This window comes from Silurus aristotelis (assembly GCF_946808225.1).
Source record: "Silurus aristotelis genome assembly, chromosome: 26".
NCBI classification, from domain to species: Eukaryota; Metazoa; Chordata; class Actinopteri; order Siluriformes; family Siluridae; genus Silurus; species Silurus aristotelis.
The window spans coordinates 13,586,989-13,607,312 of NC_139599.1; the positions used below are offsets into that span (position 1 = coordinate 13,586,989).

The 20,324-nt window shown below is 37.8% G+C and overlaps 1 protein-coding gene across 1 annotated transcript in view; it reads right to left on the minus strand.

The window, feature by feature from the left end:
* Positions 1-20,324, minus strand: part of lhfpl7 (LHFPL tetraspan subfamily member 7) — a 128,057-nt gene that overhangs the window by 92,287 nt on the left and 15,446 nt on the right. The window lies entirely within an intron of this gene.

Consider the following 20,324-nt stretch of genomic DNA (forward strand, 5'->3'; position numbering starts at 1 on the left):
AACTTATTGAGATAAATTTATGAATTTAAAATTTATATTTGTAATCTATTTATTTCTGTAAATCTGCTTTGTGACAATGTCTATTGGTAAAATTGCTATACAGATAAAAAAAATATAATTTTCTATAGCAGCTTCCACTGTATTTCCACCAGTGTTTTGAAGCAGTCGGGACAAAGGATTCTTGGTGTTTATAGCTGTTATAGTGTAAGTAAGAACACTTCACAAATGTTCTACTTTTGAAGACTTGAAAATTAAGATTTATATAATATTAGTAGCTATAAATGTTGGAATGTATATTTCAGTATAGAATGTATATTTTAGACTTTATAATGCCAAACTCTATAAGAGGCCTGCATACAGCAGAACCATATAAGAGTAACTCAATAAAATATTTTGAGCTGAGTAACTATTGGAAAAAGCACCTTGACATTGATTTTTTTCCTATAACTGCATAACAGTTTATTCTTTAATTATATGCATTGTGGAACTGCAAACTAAGAATGACTAAAGGCAATCTGCCCATTGAACAATCCAGAAACAAATGTTCACCAGAAAAACAAACTAAATGAACCAAAAATGTAATTAATATTCATTCATTCATCTTCTCAGCAGCAGTCTAAGCAGATTCCCCAGACACTTCTCCGTGTCCAGGGATCGGGCTGTCAAGCCCCAATCCTCTCAGCACCGGGAAGGCGGCCCCACGTCGCTCCGACGTCACGGTCCTTGATTTATTTTTCTCATAAGGGTCCCCTGGAGCATAGAGGGTTAAGGGCCTTGCTCAAGGGCCCAAGAGTGGCAGCTTGGCGATACCGGGGCTTGAACCCCCGACCTTCCGATCTGTAACCCAGCGCCTTAACCGCTGGAGCCACCACTTCCCCTATGTAATTAATACTGCATTACAAATCACTCAAGATTTCTTTGTCTTGCAACTTTTTATCATAATATTTTTTGTATTTACAGGTTTGAGACTGAAGCCTGCATTGTTTAAGTGCATTATGGCTGAACATCTGTCTTTGTCACAGAAGAGGGGTGTGAACGTTTCCTCCGGCGTACCACCCACCACTAAAGTAGGCATCCGTAAAGAGGCAGGTAAGCAAAACCGAAATTATTACAACCATGAGAACAGAGAGGAGATTAGACTTCAGGCAGCAAAAAGAGAATGAGAGAGAGAGAGAGAGAGAGAGAGAGAGAGAGAGAGAGAGAGAGAGAGAGAGAGAGAGAGAGAGAGAGAGAGAGAGAGAGAGAGAGAGAGAGAGAGAGAGAGAGATGCTGTTAGAAGGTGGGTGCTTGAGCTGATAGCCTCCTTCCTTTATCCGGAAATGTGATCTCTAAGCCTGTTCTTTATTCCCAGCCTTTTTGATACTCTCTTTCCTGTGCCTTGCCCAGATAATCACACGTATGGCAAATTGAATACATTTGGAGAATAAAATCAGAACTAACTGTATGTAATACAGTGAAACACACCGATACAGCTATATAAAGTTACAATGCACACACATACAAAAAGTGAAATGGGATCAGAAATAAACACACACACGTCATGTGTACAGCAAGGCCCTGAGGTGATTAAGAGTGTCTAATTAGAGAAACACAACTAACCCCACAACTAACACCTGCTTCACAGCCCTTGTGGTTTGCTGGTAATGATGAAAGCAATGATGATAAGCATTACACTGTGTTTGTGTGTGAGAGTGTGTTTGGTGTGGGTAAAGTCAGTGCTCGTAACAAAGGAAGGGGCAAAAACAAAAGACGTGCACATCTGTATCCGAAACAGCAGCTGTAACATTTCTAATAATTATACCGCGGCGGTCGACGGCGCCATCGACGCCGGATAAAATGGAGTACTCTACAATTATGGCGCATGCCCATACCAAAAAAACATTACACAATGTAATATGGGGGAGATAGAGACAGCCGACACGCCTGGTTGAACATATTTCCTACTGTAGGAAACCATTGCCTTCCAAATGGGACTCATATATTAGGAGAAATAGCCTGCAATGTTGATGCTGTTTCCAGCTCCTAGCACTGCTTCCTTACATTGAATACATACGTTTATGTGTAAAAGCTGCAAAGTTTTAATTTAAGGTACATATAGAACAGATAAAAATGTGCGATTAAGTTGCAAATCATTATGAGTTATCTCATGACAATAATGCGATTAATTGTGATAAAATATATTAATCGATTAAAAGCTCAAATATATATATATTTTTATTTTTTTGTGAATTATTCAAATGTATGTACATTATTAGTGACACCAGACTGAACATAGAGCATGAAGACAAAATATTCTTGTAAATGTTTTAAAGTAATTATGGTGTTGTAAATGACGTAAATCATCAAGACACCGAACTGATACTATCAAGATCGTCAATCGCAATCGTAAATCATCAAGACACCAAATTTTTTGCTGTTTCCACAAGGATGGTTTTAATTGCCAGATGTGTGCACCATGGCGGATTTTGGTGCTTGATTTAAGACGGTGCAAAACATATGTTTAGTGATTTAAAAAAACATTTCCGATGGAGTTTATTTCTGTTTTATATCTAAGCAATGGATTGACGTTTTGAATTAATGGTTAAAATGATGGTTTTCATTCCCCTTTATATATATTTATTTATTTATATTTTTTTAATAAGAATGCACGCTGCATTAATCACGCGTTAATAAAATTAGTGCAGTTGAAATAAATTTGTTCTTAACATGCTAATTTTTACAATGTTAAATTGCAAGATATTACAGTTGATGATGAGGAAAATGATCATTATATTAAAATTAAAAAGTAAAAATTTAAACAGCCGAGTCCGTGACCGCAAACTGTCTGTTTTTATTAGTTCTGGAACATAATACATAATAGCTATTACTTAAAGCTGAAACATGTAATCATACTATAATAAGAATTTTAAAAAATGGTATGATTTAATATTCATGTGTAACAACATTACATTTTATTATAACGTATTGTAAAGCCACAGCCACATTAACAAATTCTGTACAGTTTATCCCCCCCACCCCAAAAAAAAGAAAATAATTTATATTTGAAATGATGATGTGAAAAAGGGTCAAAAATATTTTTACAGTGACTTATATTACACTCTATAGACAAAAAGTATTGGGACACATATATTTTTTTTACTTTATGTGGTTCTTTCCCTAAAGATTACCACAAAGTTGGAGGCACACAATGTTATAGGATGTCTTTTTTTGATGCAGTATCATGAAAATGTTTCTTCCCTTGAACTAGGAGGCCCAAACCTGTTCCAGAAGAGGATTTCTTAGTGTGCTTGTGGAGATTTGTGCTCGCTTAGCCACAAGGGCATTAGGAAAGTCAAGTACTGATGTAGGATGCCTGGGGTGCAGTCAGCGTTCCAAATAATCCTAAAGGCGTTGAGGTCATAGCTCTATAGCAGGGTTACTCAGAAGACTTCAACCCATGTAAAAAATGTACATGAAGTACACCAAGACATCCTATAAAAATTGTGTGCCTCCAACTTTGTGCTAACAGTGTGTGGAAGAAGCACACACAGTACTGTATGGCTGGAAAAGTCAGATGTCTCAATGATTTTGTTCATATAATGTATGTAAATGTGTCATTATTTGTTAAACAAAAGATTGCTGTGATACAAAGAAGTAAAACAATGATTAATTTTCCAAATCCGATAAAAATACAAGCAGTTCAGATTAATTTTTTTTAGGACATTAAACTTGATCCGTTGGCTGGACTGAAGCTGCTGCTAAATCACTCCGTCTTCAGAGACTCCAAAATCAATTGGTCTCTTTAATTATTCTGACATTTCCAGCTTTCCTCAAACTCCCGAGGCCAATAAAGCTTTTTTTTCCCCTTTAAGACTCAAGTTCATTTCCAGCTCGGTTCATAAATCACGAACGATAATGCTTCATACTGCTCTGATGTTATTGCTGAACACAATCATTATCGTTAGAAATTAGACAGGGGCACAAGAGAGAGAGATAAATGCAATAGCACCCACTTCCCCATCCACCACTACGACCACCACTACCACCACTCAGCTCCATGAATGCATGTGTTTCTCCTAGCTAATTAGCCCCAGGCTAATTTAGCAGAAAATTAGCTTCTGACACCACAGGCACTTTAGATAGGAGTTATGAACAGGGGTTAATTGTTTATTTGCATGGAGCATGAGTGACTTTCTGTCATGATCAGAAGTGATACTGGATGTGAAGTGAAGCAAAAAATCTTCATGACAACTTGCTTGTTTAGGGTGCAAATGAACTTCTCACCAAATCACAGTGACTTATAATGACTTATGACTTCTAACAATGACTTATTAAATCATAATGACTCACACCTGGTTTAATTAGTGACAATATTTGAGTTTGGTTTTCTTTGTGTTCGGGTGTAACGATTTTGTTGGCTTGTTTATATTTGCGTATGTGTGTGTTAGGGACGCGCATCTCCATAACTGAAGCCGTTGTGATTCACATCTTAATGCATAGCCAATGAAACGATACATTAAAGCTACGTATGAAGCAGCTGCCGCTGTGATGTGATACGATTCACCCCATTACGTTGCAGTGCGATCGGATTTCGATTTGATTCAACACAATACGATGCAATTGGGAAAAAATACAATGCTATGCAATTCAGTATGGTACAGATAGTTCGGTTGCATTTCTTTGGTTCAAACAGACAGCAGATCATAAATGTACTTAAGTGCCGTCTGACTTCTAATGCGTGGCCCTTTTACAAACAGGCTTTTAAAGTGCAAAATAAATAAATAAATAAATAAATGATATAAAACCAGACTTTCTTTTCATGTTCTGACTCCAGGAAGATGCAGCTCTACCTCTCCCATGGTAATCCATACTCTGTGTGACTCTCAGGACAGACCTCGGTCTCCGTAGTGTTGTGATACGTAATATTCACGTACTGTAACAGCAGTGGCGCTGAGAGAACGCGCTTGAGATTTTTGAGAATACTTATGATTTTTGCTTTTAACCTCGCATCTGCCTCCAACTCCAAAACTCTCAACCCTGACAAACATTGAATCTGAAAATGTTCTTTTTATTATAGTTGTTGTTCAGCATCCGCAATTTTATCCTATTTAATAAAAAATAGAAAAGAACATACCGAAAATATTGTTTTATACCATTCATGACAGTCTAATATAATATTCTTTCAAAAGTTCTGTCAGTTTCCCGATCTATTCGGATGTTGGGTTATCATACTGTTGATTTTTTTTACTATTTCACTATTCCACCCCTTATAGACCATTCCAGAGAGGTATATAACTGTGATCGTGTGTATGTGTGTGTAAGAGAAGGAGAAAGAGAAAGAGAGATGAAAACTGCACCGCAAATCAACCGCAATATCAATGTATACCTCTCAAAGCGACAGCAGATAACCTCAGTTCAGAGTGAGGTCAATGTCGGGCCAGAACAATCGACTCCAAGCGGAGAGAGCAGCCAATGCAATCAACAACACCATCAGCACTGGCACATTTTCATTTTTCACTATATCTCATGGCTGATCAGTGGCGAATGCTCGGTCCAAATATTAACACAAAATAATAGGTAATTGAGTTCATTTACCAGAATCGAATCACATTTCCAATAACACATTTTTATTCTAGCAATGATCGCATGATATATTGTTCTAATACAGCCATATTGAATACTGAACTCTCAGTCTATATTGGGTGACAGGCTATTAATTGAATGTGGCCATGGGTTACTCAAAATTCCCAAATCTTTTTTTGCCGTTTTCTGTAAGGGTTCATTTCCCGAGTCTTTCTGGTTGCGTGTTAAAGCTGGATTTGAATCTGGACGTGGTCCAGGGGTTAGTGATATCTAATGCAGGGGAAAAAACTGCGGTCTAGGGGTTCGATTTTAATTGAATCGGACTTCAGTGCATGTACAAAAAGCCCAGAGCAGCAAGAAATGTGAGTGATGCAACTTGTCACATGACTTCATGTTTCATAATTTAAGATGGCATGTGAACATGTTTGTGGTCTGTGAACATGATGATGGAACCGATGCTATCTGAGTGGTACTAGGTTAATTTCCAGCAACATGACTAACCAAAATTTAGTTAATGGAGAAACCTATACATCTAAAATCATATACATTTTCTTTGTCAAACATGCGTTTTGTCATTGTACTTCAAGCGTAATTGTATACTAGGTAGTAAATATTTAAACAATTATGAGTCAAACATACTGTATATTGAAGGTCTAATAACATTAACCACTATGGTAAATAATCGGTTAATTGCTACAACAGTGATAACAAGCTATTTACATTGATTGACGAACTTAGCTTTTCTGTTTAACTGTCATTTGTTTTTAAGTCTGTAAGGCCACAGAAAATTCAATGTCAGTTCCACTGACTATCGATTCTCCCTGGTTTTTGTGGTGCATTGAGAGATTGTGTGCACTGTAAGGATTTTTCGATTGAGACAGCCCACAAAATTGAGACAACCAACGTCCTGGTCAATGCCCTGATGACCCAACTATGGAGTTGATTGAGACGGAGTATGGTACAGATAGTTCGGTTTCATTTCTTTGGTTCAGACAGACAGAAAAATCATAAATATACCTAAGTGCCTTCTGACTTCTAATGCATGGCCCTTTCACAAACAGGCTTTTGTACTGCCAGACTTTCTTTTCATGCTCTGACTCCAGGAAGATGCAGCTCTACCTCTGCCATGTTAATCTATATTCTGTGTGACTCTCAGGACAGGCCTCAGTCTCCGTAGCATTGTGGTATGTCATATTCACGTACTGTAACAGCAATGGTGCTGAGAGAACACGCTTGAGAAACAGTTTAGTGAGGAGAAATTATTTTATAGATATTATTATTGAACATTTGCATTTTTTGCCCCCTGTACAAATAACCATTGATGAGGTGGTATGATGTTCACCAACCAGTGCATCCATTCTTCACATCATCAGTCAGGTCTGTGGAGGGAGAATAACCTGGGGACTCACCAATGCAAAATGTACTCTACCATGTTGGTAAATCATTGTGTTGGAGTCTAAAGGTCATAATGCATCAGGAGTCATCATCTGTACAGCACTAGTATGATTTGCCATTAATAGTGAAAATAAAAGTCACTAAATGTCACTAAAAGAGATATATCAGTTAAGTTACTACTAATTGTGAGATTCAGGTTTGAATGGTTACTCGTCAGACTGAATGAAGTGTAACGGAAGGCGCCTTCCCAACTAAAAGTGTTTTTTATAGTTGTTGATGTGCAGTGCAATATTTGGAGAAAAGCTGTTTATTAAAATGAATTACAGACTGATGAAAAAAAAAAAGTCAGGGTCGAATCGGTCTTGTTACCATGGTAAAGCATTTCTCAGATAAGCAAGCCTGCTATCCAAGTGTGTGTGCGTGTGTGTGGGTGTGTGTGTGTGTGTGTGTGTGTGTGTGTGTGTGTGTGTGTGTGTGTGTGTGTGTGTGTGTGTTTTTAGCTGAACTGAACAGAAGGCCAGCGATGATTGGAAGCTACAGGCCAGTTTCTCATTTCTTATGAAATATGGAACTGCAGATATATTGACCTGGACACACACACACGCACACACGCACACACACACACACACACACACACACACACACAAACACACACACACACAAAATGCAGGACAGCAGGACTATGTAATTATACAGATTCACTGGACAATGATGTACTTGGTAAATGATCGACATAGAAAATGCAAGAAATAGACTCTACGTGATTAAAATGTTCAGAGGAAAAGTAATCAGTTAACGCAGCATCGCTCATTAGAACCTGTGATGCCTCCGACACTCCTACCTCTCTCTCACGTCTTTTATTCAGGCTAGCAGAAATACTAATCACCGTAAGTGCCTATACCTGTCACGTCTGCTCTCTGTCTCGCTCGCTTTCCAATCACAGTAAGAACATTAGTGCTATAAGAAGGTGTAATAAAACTATATTAACGTTGCAGATGTGGCAGTGAGCCAGAATATAGATAGATAGATAGATAGATAGATAGATAGATAGATAGATAGATAGATAGATAGATAGATAGATAGATAGATAGATAGATAGATAGATAGATAGATAGATAGATAGATAGATAGATAGATAGATAGATAGATAGATATTTTTTCATCCTGGACCTTCATCCTCCTGTGTTTTCTCTGCCAAAGTCAATTTTTTTCTCCTTAAAAACACAGCCACTGAACAAAATCCTCTCAAAAGTGTTTTAATTTTATGTTAATTTTCTGTTCTGTGGTTTGGTGATAAAGTGCTATTATAAGAACAAAGCACATTCTTTATCTATTCCCAACCATAATTTTTTATATATACTGTATATTTAAAGTTTCCCATGAGTAGAAGTAGAGCAGCAGCTCGATGTGGCATGAAGTGCAGCGAGTTGAGGCAGGAACACGGGTGTAAAAATCAAGTATATGTTAGTTAGGGCCAGAAATTATCTTGAAAGTAAGTATTGTAGGTCATATATCAGGCAAACCAGAAAGCAAAACAGAAACTAACACAAACTTGAGAATAAAAAGTGTAAATCCCTGATTCCAGAATCGTCAGTAACCAAGCTGAATTTCTCCAATAATCTGCTGTCATGAAAACCATCACATGCTAAATAAATCTTCAAAATCTAAGATCTGTACTGTATCAAACAAGATAAAACAAGATAAAACCTATCCATGGTTTGCATCGGACAAAATCTCATATCTAATCTGTGTGTCAAATCCAGTAATGGCCTCAATACCAATAGTACTAAAAAAAATCGAGTTTTACTTGTTATGATATTTGAACTGGTTTAGCTAAGATTTGACCTGGTGCTCAAAATTTCGACTTTGCACTTGAGCCACAGACTCTGAACAGTTCATGTATTAAAAAAAAAAAAGTAAAAGAAATATCAATTTCTACAGAGGGTCCATCAGTTGACGACCTCAGATTTAATATACAATGTGATTTAAATTATAATACATTTGTAGAGTATTTCGATCAGGAATATAAATGAACCCCATAACACCTTGGAAAAGCCTAAGAGAGAAAGTTTTTAATCCTTAAACTATTATTACCATAATAAAAACTAAAATAACTAGAAAACAGGTGTCCAGTATTATTTTTTCAAGCCTGCCTAAATTTAGACTTGATCATTGTCCTGACGGCTCTGACGGCTGCCGCCAATATGAATGCAAATTCAACATTTGGGTTTCTATGTTTACGTTGGGCAGCATTGAAATTTCTTTGCAGGGATAAGGAGTCTCCTGTAACATTCCCAGTTTTGGAGATTCCTCTGGAGTCTAGGGGTAACAATACACGGGTTCTTTCATGTTCAATGTTTTCTCATGCTAAGGAGCTTTGCAGGAATGCTCCCAGCTTCTTTTAATCTGTGTAAACGTATTTAGCTGTCTAAAGTTAATCAAAACACGACGAAGATCTATGACCTATATGATCTATATTTTTCACGGTGTTCTCTTCTTGCCTGACCACCGTCATTTAAGTTTAAACCACTAACGGTCTTGTGAGAGTGAGTGTGTATGACAGCAGGAATTTGAAGGCATTAGAAGCTCTGGTGATAATCAGCATGAGATGGACAAACCTGCCAAAAGCACCATGCTAGGAAACTTTCAACTGACTTACACTATGCAAAAATCTGTTGTGTGACCAGTCCTTCATCTTTTCCCTCTTCAGAGAGCAAAACATGACCATCTGAGCACCACAGGGCTCCCACATAAAGGACCGAAAGCTTCCTGTTGCGTGATATTTGAGTTGGGGCCAAAAAGCCATTTGCTCCTGATTCTTACTGAACTTCCAGACTAAAAACTTACTCATCTGTGAAACTTTGCTTCAGATCAACTACTCACCTGGGGTTGCATGCAAGTCAAGGTGTCCAATTAGCGACAAACAGGGAAATTTAGAAACAAACACGGTGCTAGGTTCTACTTATGCTGTGAGGCAGTAACTTGTAATTTGTCTACCTCCAACAAATAAAAGCCTCCAAAAACACCTGCCTTGACTTGAAAACTTTAGTACAGCCTTCACAGATACAACTTCTATTCCTGTTTACCTGAGTAAAGTCAATTTAACATGCCAAAATGTCCTTTTTATTACTTTTAAATATTATAGCAGTATTGACATTGGTTACAAAATCGAGTATATTTACATTTATATATCAGAGTCATAATCAGGTTTATTGGACAAGTGTGTTGACTCACATGAGGAAGCTGGTTCCAACTATTGGTGACTCAAAAGTACACACATAAATGACATTATACATTTTGCTTATAGACAAGACTATACAAGACAATATACTTTATGAGACTATACAGACCAATTAAATAAGGAGAACCACAATATACAGAGTATATATCAGATCAGTAATGTACATAAAGTGTGAAAGTGCATGGTAGTGCAAATAGCAGAAGTGTGCATCATATAAGATAAAGATTAAAATTATTAAATTTTATACACTGAGCAGTTAAGGGTAAAGGCCTTGCTCAGGTCCAGCAATGGCATCTTAGTGGTTCTGGGATTTAAAATCATAACCTGCCAATCAGAGGTCCAACACCTAAGCCACAGAGCACTTTCTTTAAAAAGCAAACCTGTACTACTATCATTAAATGAAAGTACAGCAACAACAACAGTAGTGTTAACAAGAACATGTCCAGACCAATGCTATAGGATAAAGTTGTGAATTAGTAGACCAACAAGGGAATTCCCCCCCACATTTTCATATTGCCCTGCTAGTTTGCAAATAAAAAAAAAAAAGCTTAGTCACGGTACTCTACATGCAGAAACCCAGCCGTGCTGGACTATTCTTATAACAGGCCTGGGGCAATAAAATAATTTGTTTTTACTGATTGGAAATCTCCAGTAGAATGAAACAGCTAGAATGAATTATGCTAGCTATCAGAGCTAAGTTAGCTTTTAGTCTTTAAGTTTCCTGGCAACCAAAGCATATCATTAGGTAGCACACTGGAGCTTTTGCTTGCCCTGTGGGATAGCCTGGCCCAATTTCGAGCTAATCCACCAACCAGCATTGCATTTGTAAGTTGGATCATTACTAAATTCTTGCATGAGATGGCATTTACAAATGACTAAATTCTTAAAACACTGATGGTGTTTGTATTTAATCAGGAATAAATCATGATTAGCAAGGGGTGACTCAGGTCTTGTTTTAAGGGGTGACTACAATTCCTTTCAACAGAGTTTAGGCTGATGGTATCCTAAGTCTGCAACATAGTGAACTAGTGTTGATTAATTCATTGATGAAGACTAAAAGCACTTTTGTATGTCGCTCTGGATGAGGGAGTCTGCTAAATTCCGTAAATGTTCATGTATATATAAAGAATTCAGAAAAATATAGCTTAAACCAAAAAAACAGCACGCTCCCTCACTCTAAGTGTGTGTTCCCACATTGTGTTCTCTGTTTAAGGCACTGTTCACCAGCTGATGGATCACTCGGTTCATGCTGAAACTGCACACACACATGCACACACACTCTTCAAGTTCTTCAAAAAGCCTGCTTGCAGGAGTAGGTCGAGCCAGTATGATGTTCCTGAGCACTAAATAATGAACAGGTGTTTTCTAAAGGTGGTTATAATGAATATAAACTAATTGGCTCGATGTAATAACCATCATTTGTAATTTGTCTGTAATATGAATTAGACATTTGAGTCCTTGCTTCCATGGTGCTCGATTTTATACAAAAAATAAAGAACTCAAAGGTCAACAGTACCTGGATCCTAGCATATTTTGCTAGAAACACAGATATAAAAGGGTATTTTTCACCACTGGCTGGTCAACACTTTTACACCGAATAAACACACTTTATGTGTCACTCTTACACATCAAGTTACCCATTAAGCCTGGTTTATTTTGAAAAAAAATCGCCTGATATTTTAGATGAAGTGCATTCAATTCAGCTTCTGCTGATTAATTTTCAACACAGCCACACAAGTCCCACTTCTATTACTTGCCATATAAATGTGCAAAACGATTCTCGTAAAGTTTCTCTCGATTGATTTGACACATTTCTCCGAACAAAGCTGACCTCAGCAGAGATGACACAACTGTCCGAAAGCTTTGTAATTGTTCTAAACAGATTTGATCACAAGCATCATTATACTCAAAACTCACTAAAGACAACAGACAACCTTGTTATATATCAAGAAAAAAGGATTTGTAGCTTTTTGTGATTGGTTTATCCTTTTATACCAATTAGCCCTAAATTGCTATTTACCAAGTTAGAAATACACATGACAGCAGAAATATTTAATTATTTACACAGCTACAATTACAAATACAAAAAGAAAGATAGGAGCAATAATTAAAAATAAGTACAAGATTAAGAAGGAGAAATGGTAAGACTAAGAGGTGAATGAAAGTGTAGATGAAAGATATTAATGATAGAAAAAGGAAGATGATTGAAGTTGATTGTTCGTTGTTTCAAGAGTAGAGGAAGAGTGGAAGCGGTAGAGAGGATGGGCAAAGATAAAAGTCTTTCGGAAAAGTAGAGGTGGGTGAGATAAGATGGGTAGAGTGGATGGCAATGGTGTAGCAGGAGGAAGAAGAGATTGAAAGTCAAGGTATAGATGCCATTCAAATGAAATGTGTGCCATCCTAACAGTTTTAACAGTCCATAAAGTTTTTCGTATTTTCAGGATCATGCCCTTTCCATCATATTTTCCTAACCTGAGTACAACCAAGACTTTTTTAATCAATGGAAAAAACCTGTGAAGGTGTTAATGTAAAATCTTGTTATTTATAGATTCAACGTTTATAGCTGGGCTTTTTTCTAGGATGAACGGCTCACTAAAACATTTGTTATTAATTGGTAGCTTAGTGGGTAAGGCATTGGACCTTGCCTTGGAAGGTTATGAGTTCAAATCACAGAAACACCAAGCTACCATAGCTGGGTTATACTAAGTAGGTGAAGAAACATCACCTTAAACAATTAATTACTTTTTTTGTTTTTATTGCTCAACTTCGTTTCCGTTTGAATCGGCAATTAAATATTTAAAAAGAATTCTTGCAGCCAGCACTACTGTCACATCCGCTGTTACAGAAAATGAATCAACACCCTCCGACCGGTCAGATTCAATTATTCAACAGCGCTGTGATGCTAATTATTATATCGTCCATGCTCCGATGCGAATGAGCTGGAAGTAAGTGTTAGCATTATTGTAATATGCTGAGCCTACAAGCATAATTCGCATTACACTGTAAACACTGACATATTAAAAAAAAAAAATCATTGAAAAACAATAGTGCATTAATGAGGCAAAACCAAAGTAATGCCACAAAAACCAGAGAATGTTTCAAGCTGTTTGCCGTAGTGTAATTGTTTCTGTAATTTCAATTAGAGCTAATATTTTATTTATTAATTGGATACTACTGCGAGGTTGATAATGCTCGGCACTTTTTAAATAATCGGAGCAATAAAAGTCTTGTCATTTTATAAAAAAAAAAATTTGTAATGAAAAATAAACAGTGAAACAATCCATTTTCAGTTTTTTTTTAAATAAAGCTTGGAAAGATCTTCTACTGGCATATGATTACCATAGGCATAGGTGCAAATGTTCTATAGTCTGTATATAAATATACAATATACGGGCAACAGTTTGTGGACACCTGAACATAAGATTTGTATGCGCTTTTTGAATGCAGTTGTGTGGCTCGAACATGGAGAATATCACATGGCTGGCAAAGTCTGGTGTCCCAATATCTTTCTCTATATAGTGTACATAGACAGACATTGTGAGTGGTGGGTTAGTAAATATGATTACCATGTTTGCAGTAGTCTACAGTACTTCCCTGTTAGAAGTCAGTGCTGACTATGCTACTAAATGGATTGTGAGACTCTTTAAGGCTCCAGTATGAAAAAAAAAAATTGTCAGCTCTATTGTGAATCCTGGATGCAAGCTGTAAAATAAGAAACAATTAAAGGTTCTTGGAGGAAATGCGACATTTTCTATGCATGCTAATGATGACACGATGGCTCAAACCAAAGCAAGACTCCTGCATTAATGAGATAAAAGATTATTTGTGGCAGATTATTACTGCCCCTGACATGAGTCTATATAAAAGTGAACTCAAATGCATAAGCCATTTTTTTTGTCCAATCCATTTGCAAGAGGTTAGAAGGAAAAATGGCTATAAATGCGCTGAAATCTATTTTGAGTGAAATTGCACGTTCGCGACGGGCCAAATAAAAAAACGACACAGGATTCATTCATGTGGTGGAGGGAAAACAAATGACAGATCATAGTGTGAGGAAAAACAGCACCTGTGTGAGACATTAATAAACCATGTGTGTACACATAAGTGGCATGTAATGAGAAAGATTATAAATGCAGCACTCCCGTGCTTTTTCAAAGAGAGTGCAGCATGCAGCAGTTAAGAAAGATCAAGAGAAATGGAAAAAAAAGAGGGAATGACACTGTTTGGTGTTTTTTTTATGCATGAAGTGTAGCTGGTAAAATTATAGTCTTCAGGAAAAATCTCCCAGTAAACAAACCTGAACAATGCTCAGTGGAATTAAACAGAATATTTGGGCTATATTGGTAAATGGACCGCCAGACAGACAGACAGACAGACAGACAGACAGACAGACAGACAGACAGACAGACATACATACAGACAGACAGACAGACAGACAGACAGACAGACAGACAGACAGACAGACAGACAGACAGACAGGCAGACAGGCAGACAGGCAGACAGGAGCTGTAATGACGGATGAGTTGATGGACAGACAGACAGATCAGTAAATGGATAGACGTGTTTGTTCACAGATGAAAAGACAATAATAAGATGGACAGGTAGGCAAATAGACTGGAAAGGCATAGAAGTAAATAGACAGGCACAAAAGTTGATAAACGGGCAGTCAAACAGGTAGATGGACATGTAAATAGATAGACAGACAAGTAGAAGAGCAGATATAATGGCAGATTGTTAGATTGACAGACAAATGAGTAAACAGACAAACATACAAGTAGATAAAAAGACAATTAGGTGAGACAGACAGACAAAAATCAGAGACAATTAGATAAGGGTTACCTAAGTATATGTACAGACAGACAGACAGACAGACAGACAGACAGACAGACAGACAGACAGACAGACAGACAGACAGACAGACAGGCGAATGAGCAAATAGACCGACAGGCAACAAGATGGACAGGTAAGTAGATGAGCAGATGACAAAACAGACAGCTATATGGACAGACGGACAAGTTGATCAATAGATAGACATAGACAGATGAGTAGACGAGCAGAAACATTTAGATGGACAGACAGACAATTAGTTGAGTTGATCATCATAAAAAGTGGATAGAAACAAACAGATAAATAGACCAACTAACAAACACATAGATGAAAAGATGAACAGACAGACAGAAAGAAAAAATGGCAGACACATAATTAAATGAGTAGATGGACAGACAAAGGATTTGGTACATTTTGGTACACTAATAGACAGACAATCAAATTCAAAATCATGGCAAATTGCTATAAAGTAATATTCTGTAAATTGATTGATATAAAAGCAATCAGGATATGCATTTACAGAAAAATAATCAGCTTCAGGGTAATAACAATACCTGAGTAACCTCATCATTGTTTTTTTTTTCCCTATGCACTTTCACAAGTGTTTTACCCAGACTCACTGGACACAGAGTGTGCCACCATGTTGCTTTTTTTTGCTATTGCCAGCACTGCCACATGGATTTTCACACAATAAAACCAGATTCACACAATGTAACCTATTAGCATCTTCCCCCTGTTGAGGAAATTTGGTTGGGTACGCTTTAAAGTTACACCCATCACAACACGGGTCTGTGCATGTAAAGAAGTTGGATTATCAATTTAGGACACCATTACAGAGTGAATTGCTGTCCTCTGAGCTGAAGTTGCATCAGGCAAATTGTAAAAATAATGACTTGCTCTGGAGAAGAAGAAATAAGCTCAGCATCTCCTGAATCTCAACTAGCCTTGAGCTTTTTCCGTCGACGGCGCCGTTCATTAAGAATAATGCAAGAGAAGGAAGAAAATAAAGCACAATGCCTTCGTTCATCAATTGAATTTCGCATGATGTGACTTTTAAAAATTGAAAAAAAAAAAAAACCTTGGATTCAGATTGTGACTTCTACGTAACAACAGAGTGCATGCAACAGGACAAATTACAAGTTGTACTAATTACACAGCAAAATAAATCCAGCAGGATTAACACAAAGCTCAAGCCTGGTGTATGTGTGTACTTATGAGATCACAGAAGCTTATAACACACCCTAATGAGCCTCTGCTGAGGCACAACATTGGATGTAAAGTTGAATTCGAGTCCGCACATGATTTATTCCAGTCCGCTGAGCCGTGTTTAATGTGGCGAAAGGTTGCCACATGTTGTACTGGGGACCAGAATGTCCTGCATTTAAAGCCTATGTGCTAAAGAGCACTGGTGCAAGTCAATTAGCTATAAGTTGGCTTCTACAATATGTGAAGCCTACGCATCAGAGACAGGGGTACTTTGGTAACATTAGTAACAGCTCGTCTGAACCCAATATGTAATGTGGAATTTTGTCTGACATCAATAGTTTAGTTAAAAAAAAAAGTGGCAATGCTTGTTGCTGATTAGAAGATGCTGAGTTGAGAAGTGTTCGAATCTGTTCAAAGAGTACTGATTTTCTGAATTAAGGCCAAAAATCAATCAACTAATAGGACACCCTGTTGCTTTTCATTGATTTTCTTCATCGTGTGTGCCATTTCATTTTATCTCATCTCATCTCGTTCCATGTAAGAGACCTTTTAACAGCGTAATGAACAGCATCATAAGGAAAACAATACAGTATATCACAGAAATGCATTCGACACTCTACTGTATGTTTTAGAGGTGTCGCTACATTGTTTTAGAACAGTAACCCTGAATCTGGGCAAAATATTTGTTGTTGTTGTCAGATCAACTTGTATCTATTATTCTAGAAATAAAAGCAAAAATTTTGAAACACTTTGTCTTTTGTCTTTGTTTTACTGTTATAATAACCTCCACTCTTCTGGGAAGGTGTTCCCCCAGATTTTGGATTGTGATTGTGGAGAATTTTGCTTATTTTATCCACAAGGGTGTTAGTTAAGTCAGGTACTGATGTAGGTGAGGTGAGGAGGCCTGGGGTACAGCAAAGGTGTTCAGTAGGTGTGAGACCAGAGCTCTATAACTGGCCACTTAAGATCTTTCACTCCATCCCATGTCAAGCATATGTTCATGGAACTCTATTTGTGCACAGGGGCACTTCCATACCAGAGCAGATTTGGGTCTGCTAGTTCAACTGAAGGGAAAATTTCATGCTAGCACATCAAAAGTCATCCTATACAACTGTGCCTCCAACTTTGTGGTAACAGTTTGAAAAAGAACCATATATGGCTGAAAAAGTCAGGTGTCCCGATACCTTTGTCCATATAGTGTATTTGGTTTACTGTAATTGTAAGAAAGGATTCCTATTCAGTTGTATTTCCATGCTTCACCACTAGAGGCAGACATACAGTTTACCAAGCAATTACAAGCTACCTATGACATCACAGTGCACCGTCCTCTATTAAGAGTATAAAAGGCCAGAACAGCAGAAGTTGTCATTGACCAGTGGCCAGCACTGACTATTTAGCAGTGGCCATTTTGCATCACGCAACCTACCGAACAGCAGATACAGAAGACAGCAAGAATCACCTCATATACGTTCTATTCTATACCCAGTAAAGTTGAGTGTTTTGAATTCTGTACCGTGTTTTTACTGACACGCTGGGGCGAGTACAATCCATTGATCAGTGCACACCAGATAGTGAAAATCCTTATATGGTCCTTCGAGCTAGAGAGGAAAACTTCCTAACATTTGGTCCTTCAAGCCGGATAGGAAAACTTCCTAACATTTGAACCACAAATGTTAGGAAGTTATAAGGATTTTCACTATCTGGTGTGCGCAGATTAGGGGATTGTACTCGCCCCAGCGTGTCAGTAAAAACAAGGTACAGGATTCAAAACACTCAACTTTACTGGGTATAGAATAGATCATATATGAGGAGATTCTTCTGTTAGCTGCTGTTCGGTAGCTTGCGTGATGCAGAATGCATGCTGAAAGGCCACTGCTTAATGGTCAGTGCTGAGTGACAGGTTGCACGATGTCGAATGGCCACTGGTCAATGATGACTGCTGCTCGGTGTTCTGGCCTTTTATATTCTTGATGGAGGACGGTGCACTGTGATGTCATAAGTAGCTTGTCATTGCTTGGTAAACTGTATGTCTGCTTCTAGTGGTGAAGCGTGGAAATACAACTGAATAGGAATCCTTTCTTACAGTAATTCTATGAAAAGGAAATCCTAGATACATTTTTGAGTGTATTCCAAATATATGCATGTCCACACAGTAGGACAGGAACCTAGATATTAGATGATATAAAGAAAATCAGAGGCGTAGTTTTTTCATTAACAACTCATTTAACTTTTTTTTTGCTGAAAAACAACTTTATTTTAGTGTTGGAAAAAAAAAGAGAAATGTATAATATCCATTTCTTCTAAAGTTTTGTAATATTTGAAACGACTCCACGATAGAAGGCTTTGCAATATTTATCGTTTCTCTGTACCATAAACCCATGCAGTGCTGTTATAAAGAAACTAATCACCAAAAAAGGTGTGTCTTATTAAATATACGCCTAATGGAAGTCTTATTTATTTAAGAATAACATGACATACTTTTTCCCTTACGAGGGAAATATCAAGGTCCGTGACGTCGGAGTGACGTGGGGCCGCCTTCCCGTGGGCTCACCACCTGCAGGAGGGACCGTAAGGGACGGTGCTGTGAGGATTGGGCAGCAGTCGAAGGCGGGGGCCTGCTTAGACTGCTGCCCCCGCGACCCGAATTACGGATAAGCGGGAAAAAATGAATGAATGAATAAATGACATACTTTATATGGTGTGGAATGTCTGCAAAAAACATTGGTTCCTGTTATTACTTGTCATAGCAGCCATAAACATCGTCATTCTCTTGGCAACTTCCTTGCAGCCTTCTGACCAATCAGATTTGAGAGTTGAAAAGCGTACTTCTGAAAACAACCCCAAATATCATGTTTCTTCCTGAATTCAGGCCAGCGGTCACAAAAATAAATAAATAAAGAGGCATTAGTGTGTTATTTATTTCCACCTGTCAGTGACCGCGGTGTGTGTGTGGGTGCTTGTGTAAACTAACGTAGTTTATAGTAGAAGCTCTATGCATCATGCTAAGTTGCGCTGAAGGAAAAAAATGGCTGTGGGCCTGCAGCTCAATCAATACATAAACTATCCTGTGCGTCTCCTGCGGTGCAAGCTGAGCTGACAAGCTGCTTAATGAATGGACAGCGGTTATAGCCAAAGCAGCGACGCAGCATTCCTTCTCTGCCCCATCCTCTCCTTCAATCGCTTGTCTCCACGTCATCCACAGCTCTCTCGCTTCTTTTCAATGTCTTCTTCTTTCTGTCCGTTTCTTTTACGTCCTGGATTTTTTTTTCTGCTGTCACTTTGCAAACCTTCTCTATGCTTCACTCTCTGTGTGTCTCTCGGCCTTTCTCACTCTTTTTTTCATGTTATTGTTCATACGTCCATCTCTTCTCTGGAAGTTTGCGCTGCTAACATGGTCTTGAATGTCATCATGGCAGAGGAAAATCAATGGGAAGCAGATACTCTGTGGGCGTTGTAACCCGCTGTAACTGTGCGAGTGCACTCTGCAGACAAGTAACACCAAAATCTAAGCTGTTTATTAGTTTCGGGAGAGGGAAAATACTGCTGATACAGTGACAGCTTTCCTCCCACTGGCTTATAGTTCATACAAATCAGTGCCATGCATTACAGTGTATGCTTAATAATGCAAAACATGCGCTGTCAGTTTATCTCGTGATTTCAGCAATCGGAAGGAAAAATATAATTATTTTTATTTGCTTCTGCTCAGTAATGTAGTCGTGACATTATATATATTGCTATATGGAATAGGATTTGTGGACACCGGACCATAATTCAATTCAATTGTATTTGTATAGCGCTTTTTACAATGGACATTTCTATTCTCATTCGCATTATTTTTCATTCTCATCTCATAAGATTTGTATGTGTGGGTTTTTTTTTAACATCCTATTCCATATGTAGTCCCTATTTGCTGTTTAAATAACCGCCACTCCTCGGGAATGTGAACAGCTAGATTTTATAGTGTGGAGATTTGTTCTTATTCGATCACAAGGATATTAGTAAAGTTATTTGCTGATGTAGGTGATATGAGGAGGCCTGGGCTTTGTCATGCTGGAACAGGTTTGGGTCTCAAAATTCAAGTGATAAGAAATGT